Source organism: Oncorhynchus masou, chromosome 17 (assembly GCF_036934945.1).
Source record: "Oncorhynchus masou masou isolate Uvic2021 chromosome 17, UVic_Omas_1.1, whole genome shotgun sequence".
NCBI lineage: Eukaryota > Metazoa > Chordata > Actinopteri > Salmoniformes > Salmonidae > Oncorhynchus > Oncorhynchus masou.
This window is the reverse complement of record NC_088228.1, coordinates 7,433,097-7,445,196: the sequence shown is the minus strand read 5'-3', so window position 1 is coordinate 7,445,196 and position 12,100 is coordinate 7,433,097. Positions and strand designations below refer to the sequence as shown.

The 12,100-nt window shown below is 42.3% G+C and overlaps 1 protein-coding gene across 1 annotated transcript in view; it reads left to right on the top strand.

Annotated features, from left to right (window-relative positions):
* The first annotated feature begins 3,340 nt into the window (after positions 1-3,340).
* LOC135558363 (anion exchange protein 2-like) overlaps positions 3,341-12,100 on the top strand; it is a 53,729-nt gene continuing 44,969 nt past the window's right edge. The window contains exon 1 of the mRNA XM_064992110.1: positions 3,341-3,530. The gene's annotated coding sequence lies outside the window, so the exon portion shown is untranslated. The remainder of the gene's footprint in view (positions 3,531-12,100) is intronic.

Here is a 12,100-nt window from a genome sequence, read left to right as displayed (position 1 = left end):
TCTGCTGAACAGAGAAACATTCCCAGCCAGGGACAAAGAATTGTGACATTTCATCTGGTTTAAACATCCCCTCCACAGACATATTTGTATGAATTTTCCAGCCAAGATGTACCGGCCGAGCCAATGGTTTTCCGTGAGAATATGAACGTCATTCTTCTTCTGCCATATGCTGAATTGCACCACTCCTTGTCTTTTCAAGTTTTCACCAAAAAAAAAAAAAAAACACACTGGAGAATGTGACTACACACTATTAAAGCTTGTTTTGGAATCTGCTTTCTTACCCTGCGCATGTATCTAAAAAAAAAAGTTACTTGGCAACATAGATGAGTAATTAGTATACCGTAAAACATGAAATATTGACCATACCTCTCTGCCACTGGTTTTATAGTGCGGTTGCGGATTGGAAATGGTGAATAGCCTGATTATAGACAAAGCCTTTTGGATGTCCATGTAAGTGTTGTGGGTTTGGATAATGCCTGTTGTTTTGGTTGGTGATAAGTCTACACAGGAGATACGTTATTATACCATTGATTGTTTTTGAGGCTGAAGAAAAACACTGTTATAGTTCAGGCGATATGTCCAAATTGTGGGTGGAATCGTTCACTTTTTCAAAAAGCATGAAACTTGGCACACGCACACAGTTTGGGGCCCTGAACATTTTCAAAAATGGAGCTATTAAAAAAAAAACAGCCACTGTGGTAGCCATTTTTCTATTCTGCCATATCCGGACAATGTCATTTCCTTCAATCTATTACATTTATATTTTACATTTTATATTAAATGCCCAAATCTGGATTGTGTTACTCAACGAACTGGTTTTAAATTATTTTGAGATGATTTGGGCATGAAATGTAATACATGCTAAACAGGGAAGATACATGGGGTTAGATGAGGAAGTGGTCTGGAAATGCTAATATTGCTCATTGTGGTGAAGTTTATAACTGTTGATGATGTTAAGTCTTTCCCTTTGGTCACACATATTATCTAATGGAGCACCATGCCCTGACCACATTGCCCTGAGTGGTACCAGCTTGGCTCTGTCTATTACCATGGAAACCGCTCTCACGGTTTAAGATTGTCCCTCATTATCACTGTTTTGCGCTGGATTGACGCTCTTGTGTTGGACTGGTGTGTGTGTGTGTGTGTGTGTGTGTGTGTGTGTGTGTGTGTGTGTGTGTGTTTAGGTTATGACATTGATTTATGTCATCATGGCCACTTTTTACAAGGTGAGAGAGGAGACAAAATGGTCTTTAACTAGTCAGTCAGTCATGACATCCATAAACATAGAACCCTAGATAGGCTGATGTCATAGAGCCCCCCCCCCCCTCTTCCCCTCCCCCACTGGGCAAATCATCATTTTTGAATCATCCTTTTTGAATCATCATTTTTGAATCATAATTTTTTTCCCCACATCGTTTCAACCAAAAATTCAACGTGGAAACCTGAATCAATGTGGATTACTGATTGGATTTGCAAAAAGGTCAAAGTAATGTTTAGGTTGTTACACATTTACTGATATAAGTGGCATAAATGGCGTTTGGGAAAACTGTAGTTCACACGCGTATCTGCCCTCACATTGGCTAGAATCGCTTGTCTCCTTCCGCCTGGCTTCCATCTTTTAGGACATGTATTTTTGGTTAGAGCGGATACTTGAACATCTTGTCAATATATTAGATAAGTTTGCTATCACTAGCTAACAACAGGGAAGAAATCTGTCAGAGACAGTAGAGAAAGAGAGAGACCCGTAAAATAAAATCTGATTGTGATCTGGTCTGCTTGTTGCCCTCGCCCTGCGGAGGGGGTACCCCAGAGCAGTACCTCTCACATGCATTTTCTTTCTGGTCGGGGCAGGGGCAATAAGCAGACAATGGTTGCATTCCACTGCTCAGACACTGCATGCATCAACCAATGGCTGCGTGCCACGTCATTGACTGTGTCATCGACTGACAGATTGCTAGAACATATGATGAGGTTAGCTGATACTTAAATACTCATCCAGGCATTGTAGAATCTGTCAGGTGGTCAGCAACGTCTATGCTCTGGAATGCGGCCTGAGATTGATTTATAATTGAAACCAAACCAAACCTATGACTATATCATTTTATTACTACCCCACAGTGGCATGAAGTGACATCCACAAACAACTCTAGCCATAGGCCTACAACACATAATGGCTCCTAGCTTCCCACGCATATAGGCTACTTTCTATCCCTAAAACTACAACTAAAATGAAATAATATAAAAAACGAAATCTATTTTTTTTTTTTAAATCAAACTGAAACTAAATAAAAACGAGTAAATCAATTCTGAAAAATAAACAGAATTTCAAATAAAAATCGAAAACTATGGAAACAAATATAAAAATCACCAAACTATAATAACCTTGTTTTGGACCAAGTAGGCCAGTCCCATTGAGTTGACATTTGCTATGCTCAGTTGGACTTTTGGGGTGTGTCAGAAAGTTCAATGGCTTGCACAGCACCTATAGGCGTCAAGTCATATTTAATTAAAGTGCATTCATTTCAAGTGTTGAGTCAAAAAAACACTTAGGACCATTCAAAAATGTATCAAATTGATGTTATATACCTATATAGGTGGTTTTACATGATGGCATCCATTTTAGTGACCTTTAAGATTGCTTGTTCTCAGCTGCTTCACCTGGTATAAAAAAAATATGAATGAATTAAAGTTTGTTGTTATATCTTTGAGTAATAGTTTTTAACTATTTCAAATCAAGTTTTTTTTCATTGTATATGATTTACATTTTTTTTCTCGTGGGATAGAATCAGGATCTACTAATGCATAGAACCTTGTCCACATTTTGTAAATATGTAGGTCATTGTCAGATAGTGAATAGCGGCTGTAGAGAGTGTCTTTTGGCATGTGTGTCACTGTCATGTTTCACACTGTGTTTAACAATGAGTGTGTGTGTGTGTGTGTGTGTGTGTGTGTGTGTGTGTGTGTGTGTGTGTGTGTGTGTGTGTGTGTGTGTGTGTGTGTGTGTGTGTGTGTGTGTGTGTGAGAGAGAGAGAGAGTCCCTTATTGTCGAGTCATCTCCCACGGTCACATGCTTGTCAGAGGGCTAGAGGAGGAAACCCAATCGAGGGGAATGGAAGTTGGGGGAGGGTTTGAAACATTAGTTGGTACTCAATGGTTGCGAGTGTGTGTGTGTGTGTCAGGGCAGAGTGTGTGCTTGTGTTAGGAGGTGTGCAGAGCCAAGCCAGTAATACAGAACCAACCAGTCTCCCTCGCTCTCTCTTGCTCTGCTTCTCTCTTCATCCCTTACACACACAGCCGGCCTCTTCCTCTCCCTTACACACACAATCCCTCTCCCTCTCTCACACACTCCCTCTCCCTCTCACACACACTCCCTCTCTCACACACACTCCCTCTCCCTCTCCCTTACATTCACCACTCCCCTCTCCCTCTTCTCTGTGTTCTCTCCTTGCCTGTCTGAATTCACAGTGGGTTTTGACTCTGCACTACGATGTCTGCAGTTGCAGGAAGCTCTCTGCAGTGAGCACGCCGAGGTAAGCTCAGTCGGGCTCTCTCTCTCACTCACACACACACACACACACACACACACACACACGCACACACACACACACACACACACACACACACACACACACACACACACACACACACACACACACACACACACTCCCTCTGTTTTGCGGCAGTCGTGTTCATTGGCTCCACTCACCTTGATTACGTTGTTGACTGCAAAGCTCACAGACACACAGTAACAGACTTCACTCACTTACTTCTGTGACTTGTCAGTTTAAAAAATAAAAAGTGTTATACGTTAACTGTAGTATTGTGAATATTTTTCTAGTAGAGATTTGCTCCAGTTATGCTTGTTATGCTGCGGTTGAAGCCTACACTTACCAGGAGAGTTGCTCTGGATAAATTAAATGATTTAAATGTATACATGTATACCTTATTCCCTTAAAACTCTGCTGTCTTTCTCAGTTTGGGTTTCGGTGTTCCTTGTCAAGAAGAAGAAATATGTCCTCTGTCCTTTGTAAATGCAAGCCTCTAATAAGCAGTTGTAATGTTATCATGTCACATAGGGAGACACAGAGGAGGTTTTGTTAGAGTTTGGCGTGTCATTGTGTGTGAATCTGTCGCGCATGCAAGGAATTGGGGAGGGGGGGGGGGGGGTTCCCTAGAAAAAATGGGAAGTGTTCCTGCATTTTTGTGACTGTTTCCTGTTGGACTGTAAAACAGAATTCTCTCCGTTTTGTACCTACGAGCCCCAGCTGAGTAGCTTGAGTCGGCATTAACTTTTTCATTGAGTGAGGAGGTTGTTTTTTTTGTCTCTGCCATTAACACACACAACATGTACTGAGGGGGATGCGATGAAAAATCATGTCCTTATGCAGCTTTCAGTTTGTCCTGAGCTCTCAATGTAGTCTTTGTCTTGTGAGGTAACACCTGTCTCTTTCGTTTCTATACATTTTCCACCAATCCCTCTATTTGTCTCTCTTTCTCTCTTTGAGAGGAGAGGAATGATAAGGTCTTGAGTTACAGATGGTGTCTAACCTATGATATCGGCTATTTACGGAGACTTCAACGTTACACCTGTGTAAAGCCACATTGTGTCTTACTTCAGCAAAGGGAAATCGTTGTGAATGATAATGACCAAATAAAATCAAATGTTATTTGTCACATGCGCCGAATACAACAGGTGTAAGACAGTGAAATGCTTATTGACAAACCCTTAACCAAAAATACAGTTTTAATTAAAAAAAATACCTGCTCAGTAAAAAGAAAATGTGTGGGGGCACCGGTCAGTTGAGGTAATTGAGGGAATATGTACATGTAGGTAGAGTTATTAAAGTGACTATGCATAGATAATAAACAGAGAGTAGCAGCAGCGTAGAAGGGGGTGGGGGGGATGCAAATAGTCTGGGTAGCCATTTGATTAGTTGTTCAGGAGTCTTATGGCTTTGGGGGTAGAAGCTGTTTAGAAGCCTCTTGGACCTAGACTTGGCGCTCCGGTACCGCTTGCCATGCAGTAGCAGAGAGAACAGTCTATGACTTGGGTGGCTGGAGTCATTGACCATTTTTAGGGCCTTCCTCTGACACTGTCTGGTATAGAGGTCCTGGATGGCAAGAAGGTTGGCCCCAGTGATGTACTGGGCCGTACGCACTACCCTCTGTCGTGCCTTGCGGTCGGAGGCCGAGCAGTTGCCGTACCAGGCTGTGATGCAACCCATCAGGATGCTCTCGATGGTGCAGCTGTAGAACTTTTTGAGGATCTGAGGAACCATGCCAAATCTTTTCAATCTCCTGAGGGGGAATAGGTTTTGTCGTGCCCTCTTCACAACTGTTTTGGTGTGCTTGGACCATGTTAGTTTATAGGTGATGTGGACACCAAGGAACTTGCCGCTCTCAACCTGCTCCACTGCAGCCCCGTTGATGGGAATGGAGGTGTGCTCGGTCCTCCTTTTCCTGTAGTCCACAATCATCTCCTTTTTCTTGGCACCACGCGGCCAGGTCTCTGACCTCCTCCCTATAGGCTGTCAGATCATTGTCGGTGATCAGTGTCATCAGTAAACTGTTGTGTCATCGGCAAACTTAATGATGGTTTTGGAGTCGTGCCTGGCCATGCAGTCATGAGTCAACAGGGAGTACAGGACGGGACTGAGCACGCATCCCTTAGGGGCCCCTGTGTTAAGGATCAGTGTGGTTATACCTACCCTTACCACCTGGGGGCGGCCTGTCAGCAAGTCCAGGATCCAGTTGCAGAGGGAGGTGTTTAGTCCCAGGGTCCTTAGCTTATGGATGAGCTTTGAGGGCACTATGGTGTTGAACGCTGAGCTGTAGTCAATGAATAACATTCTCACATAGGTGTTTCTTTTGTCCATGTGTGAAAGGGCAGTGTGCAGTGCAGTAGAGACTGCATCATCTGTGGATCTGTTAGGGTTGTAGGCAAATTGGAGTGGGTTAATGGTTTCTGGGATAATGATGTTGATGTGTGCCATGACCAGCCTTTCAAAGCACTTCATGGCTACAGACGTGAGTGCTACGGGTCGGTCGTCATTCAGGCAAGTTACCTTGGTGTTCTTGGGCACAGGGACAATGGTGGTCTGCTTGAAACATGTTGGTATTAGACTCAGACATGGAGAAGTTAAAAATGTTAGTGAAGACACTTGCCAGTTGGTCAGCGCATGCTCGGAGTTCACGTCCTGGTAAGCCGTCTCACCCTGCGGCCTTGTGAATATTGACCTGTTTAAAGGTCTTACTCACATTGGCTACGGAGAGCGTGATTGGACAGTCGTCCGGAACAGCTGATGCTCTGATGCATGTTTCAGTGTTACTTGCCTCAAAGTGAGCGTAGAAGTAATTCAGCTCGTCTGGTAGGCTCGTGTCACTTCCCTTTCTAGTCTATAGACATACTAGCGTCTAGCCTCTAATTTTTGAAAATACAAACCTCTTGTCTTACAAAGTTAATCCTGCCGTTATAGAATATGCTCAAATTTGAGATTTTTTTGTTTGTGTGACCTAGGCCGTATTTTCAGTGTCTTACAGTAGGAGTTCTGATCTAGGATGAGGTCCCTCCCCCTGTCCATGTAATTAGGATCTAAAGGGCAAAACTGGACCAGCATTCCACCTCTGAGACACTTTGAGAACATCGGCCTAGGTTAAACAAACCCCCCAAAAATGCCATTTTAAATATATTTTATAACAGCAAGATTTATTTTATACATTAAGTACTTATGTAAATAAGGTATTTCATTTCCAAAAAAAACCATGTTTTTTTTGCTTTGTCGTTATGTGGTATTGTGTGTAGATTGATGAGTGGGAAAACAAATGTCATCAATTTTAGAATAAGGTTGTAACATAACAAAACGTAGAAAAAGTTTTAGGGTCCGAATGCACTGTAGCCCTATTGGCACTGATCAAAAGTCATGTATTCTATAGGGAATAAGGGGCAGTTTGGGATCCAGCCCAAGTAATTATAGAGGGCAAGCTAGGCCAGTCAGCTTGCTCTGATCAACTTTGAACAAACCAGGCAATGTCAATTGCTCAAGATGGTGGGAATAAAATGTTCTGCTGACCTTATGAGGTCATGACCTTATTTCCGAAATGCCCTAGTGGTTGCCAACACTATTGAACTCTATTTTGACTGGATGATGATGGGCAATGGTGTAGACCAGAGAAACACTTTGAATGAACGAGAATGAAATGAATGGAGCGAATAGAATTTCTAAGAGTGGTTCTCATCTGCAACCATCAAAGCAGTTATGCTTTTCAATCCATTGCACCCATATTTAGGCCATTTTACATTCGCATCAGAGTGCCTGAATATTAGATGTGGTTTGCTGCTGAGTCACTGTCCTCTGTTACCTTGAGTCATACCGGTAAAGGAGAGGAGAAGAGAACAAAAATATATTTTTCTGCAGTTTGCTATTTTCACTTCTCTTTTGTAGGCCTACTCAGGTGTCATACATACTGAAATATATATGGTAATATACATGTATATGCTATTTATATATGGTAATATACATGTATATGCTATTTAGTTGAATATAAGCCTACTCAGGTGTCCAACATACTGAAATATATATATATGCTATTTAGTTGAATATAAGCCTATTTAGGTGTCATACATACTAAAACATTTTGTTACGTTACAGCATTATTCTAAAATGTATGAAATACTTTTTTTGCTCATCAATCTACACACAATACCCCATAATGACATCATAATTACAAAGCGAAAACAGAAATACCTTATTTACATAAGTATTCAGACCCTTTGCTATGAGACTCAAAAAAAAGCTCAGGTGCATCCTATTTCCATTGATCATCCTTGAGATGCTTCTACAACTTGATTGGAGTCCACCTGTGGTAAATTCGATTGATTGGACATGATTTGAAAAGGCACTCACCTGTCTATATAAAGTCCCACAGTTGACAGTGCATGTCAGAGCAACTACCAAGCCATGAGGTCGAAGGAATTGTCTGTAGAGCTCAGAAACAGGATTGTGTCGAGATCTGGGGAAAGGTACCAAAACATTTCTGCAGCATTGAAGTTCCCCAAGAACACAATGGCCTCCATCATTCTGAAATGGAAGAAGTTTGGAACCACCAAGACTCTTCCTTGAGCTGGCCGTCCAGCCAAACTGAGCAGCCGGGGGAGAAGGGGCTTGGTCAGGAAGGTGTGGAGATGGAGATGGGAGAACCTTCCAAAAGGACAACCATCCCTGCAGCATTCCACCAATCAGGCTTTTATGGTAAAGTGGCCAGACGGAAGCCATTCCTCAGTAGAAGGCACATGACAGCCCACTTGGAGTGCCAAAAGGCACCTAAAGGACTCAGACAATGGGAAATAAGATTCTCTGGTCTGATGAAACCAAGATTGAACTCTTTGGCCTGAATGCCAAGCGTCACATCTGGAGGAAACCTGGCACCATCCCTACGGTGAAGCATGGGGGTGGCAGCATCATACTGTGGGGATGTTTTTCAGTGACAGGAATCGGAAGATCAAGGGAAAGATGAACAGATAACCTCGATGAAAACTTGTAGCAGAGTGCTCAGGACCTCAGAATGGGGTGAAGTTTCACCTTCCAACAGGACAACGACCCTAAGCACACAACCAAGACAACGCTGGAGTGGATTCGGGACAAGTCTCTGAATGTCCTTGAGTGGCCCAGCCAGAGCCCGGACTTGAACCCGATCTAACATCTCTGGAGAGACCTGAAAACAGCTGTGCAGCGTCACTCCCCATCCAACCTGACAGAGTTTGAGAGGATCTGCAGAGAAGAATGGGAGAAACTCCCCAAATACACTTGTGCCAAGCTTGTAGCGTCATACCCAAAAAGACTCTTGAGGCTGTAATCACTGCCAAAGGTGCTTCAATAAAGTACTGAGTAAAGTGTCTGAATACTTATGTAAATGTGATATTTCATTTTTTTGTGGATTTGTCTAATTGTTTTTCTTTTTAATGCGTTTGAGCCAATCAGTTGTGTTGTGACAAGGTAGGTCCCCCCTATTTGGTAAAAGACCAAGTCCATATTATAGCAAGGACAGCTCAAATAAGCAAAGAGAAATTACAGTCCATCAGTAACTTTAGACATGAAGGTCAGTCAATATGGAAAATTGCAGGAACTTTGAAAGTTTCTTCAAGTGCAGTTCAGACCCAGAGTTACCTCTGCTGCAGAGGATATGTTCATTAGAGTTACAAGCCTCAGAAATTGCAGCCCAAATAAATGCTTCACAGAGTTCAAGTAACAGACACATCTCAACATCAACTGCTCAGAGGAGACTGTGTGAATCAAGCATTCATGGTCAAATTGCTGAAAAGAAACCACTACTAAAGGACACCAATTAGAAGATGATACTTTTTTGGGCCAAGAAACAGGAGCAATGGGCATTAGACCGGTGGAAATCTGTCCTTTGGTCTGATGAGTCCAAATGTGAGATTTTTGGTTCCAACTGCCGTGTCTTTGTGAGATGCAGAGTAGGTGAATGGATTATCTCCACATGTGGGGTTTCCACCATGAAGCATAGAGGAGGAGGTGTGATGTGTGGGTGTGCTTTGCTGGTGACACGGTCAGTGATTTATTTAGAATTCAAAGCACACTTAACCAACATGGCTACCATAGCATTCTGCAGCGATACGCCATTTAATCTGGTTTGCGCTTAGTGGGACTATCATTTATTTTTCAACAGGACGATGATCCAACAGACCTCCAGGCTGTGTAAGGGCTACAGTGGGGCTGTAGCCAATTGTGCAAGTTCTCCCACTTAAAAAGATGAGAGAGGCCTGTAATTTTCTTCATAGGTACACTTCAACTATGACAGACAAAATGAGAAAAAAATCCAGAAAATCACATTGTAGGATTTTTAATTTATTTATTTGCAAATTATGGTGGAAAATAAGTATTTGGTCATTAACAAAAGTTTATCTCAATACTTTGTTATATACCCTTTGTTGGCAATAACAGAGGTCAAACATTTTCTGTAAGTCTTCACAAGGTTTTCACACACTGTTGCTGGTATTTTGGCCCATTCCTCCATGCAGATCTCCTCTAGAGCAGTGATGTTTTGGGGCTGTTGCTGGGCAACACGGACTTTCAACTCCCTCCAAAGATTTTCTATGGGGTTGAGATCTGGAGACTGGCTAGGCCACTCCAGGACCTTGAAATGCTTCTTTATGAAGCCACTCCCTCGTTGCCCGGGCGGTGTGTTTGGGATCATTGTCATGCTGAAAGAGCCAGCCACGTTTCATCTTCAATGCCCTTGCTGATGGTAGGCTTTGTTACTTTGGTCCCAGCTCTCTGCAGGTCATTCACTAGGTCCCCCCATGTGGTTCTGGGATTTTTGCTCACTGTTCTTGTGATCATTTTGACCCCACGGGGTGAGATCTTGCGTGGAGCCCCAGATCGAGGGAGATTATCAGTGGTCTTGTATGTCTTCCATTTCCTAATAATTGCTCCCACAGTTGATTTCTTTAAACCAAGCTGCTTACCTATTGCAGCTTCAGTCTTCCCAGCATGGAGCAGGTCTACAATTTTGATTCTGGTGTCCTTTGACAGCTCTTTGGTCTTGGCCATAGTGGAGTTTGGAGTGTGACTGTTTGAGGTTATGGACAGGTGTCTATTATACTGATAACAAGTTGAAACAGGTGCCATTAATACAGGTAACGAGTGGAGGAGAGAGGAGCCTCTTAAAGAATAAGTTACAGGTCTTTGAGAGCCAGAAATCTTGCTTGTTTGTAGGTGACAAAATACTTTTTTTCCACCATATTTTGCAAATAAATTCATTAAAAATCCTACAATGTGATTTTCTGGATTTTCTTTTCTAATTTTGTCTGTCATAGTTGAAGTGTACCTATGATGAAAATCTCTCATCTTTTTAAGTGGGAGAACTTGGACAATTGGTGGCTGACTAAATACTTTTTTGCCCCACTGTATTTGACCAAGAAGGAGAGTGATGGAGTGCTACATCAGGTGACCTGGCCTCCACAATCACCCGACCTCAACTCAATTGAAATGGTTTGGATTGAGTCGGACCGCAGAGTTAAGGAAAAGCAGCCAACAAGTGCTCAGCGTATGTGGGAACTCCTTCAATACTGTTGGAAAAGCATTCCAGGTGAAGCTGGTTGAGAGAATGCCAAGAGTGTGCAAAGCTGTCATCAAGGCAAAGGGTGGCTATTTGAAGAATCTCAAATATAAAATATATTTTTGATATGTTTAACACTCTTTTTGGTTACCACATGATTCCATATGTGTTATTTCATACGTTTGATGTCTTCACTATTATTCTACAATGTAGAAAAGAGTACAAATAAAGAAAAACCCTTGAATGAGTAGGTGTGTTAACCATTAGGGGAGCAAAACGCACTGCCACCTGCCTTCCATCAAGGATCGGGCCAAAAGCATGCAGGAAAGATAATCCCCGACCCATCCCTCCTGGACACCTCCCTCTTCCAAAGAATCTCCTCTGGCAGGTGGTTTAGGTCAATCATGACCAAAACCACCCACCACCTGAACAGCTTCTTCCCACGTGCCTCACCAGCCGGCCACCTGGTCCATGATGATCTTCTCATTCATGGACTTTGCACTGTCATCCTAGAACTGTACATTGCTCTTTGCACTCTATGCACATTCTTGTACGCACCTACCAATTTGCACTCTACCACGGACTCTTACATGTATATTTCACCCATTACACATCATTCTTAAAAAACGTCTTGTTTATAGACATTGCACATGCCAAATTTATAGCTTAGTCTGTAGTTTTTAGTGTTTTCCAGTTATTGTGTATATTCTGTATATTGTGACCATTTCACCAGGCCAAATTCCTGGTACATGCAAATGTAAGGTGACTCTTAACTGTAAGGAAGAAGTGAAAAACAGCACACTGGTTTACAACCTGGACTCAGTTGTAGACGTAACATAGTAAATGTAAGATGATTCTTAACTGTAAAGAAGAAGTTAAAAACAGCACACTGGTTTACAACCTGGACTCAGGGGTATACGTAACATAGTAAACGTAAATCTGTCTCCCTCCATTTATAATGATATGTTAAGTTTTGTATGGTATGTATTAATTTGTGCATTTCTATCATCTATTTCGTATG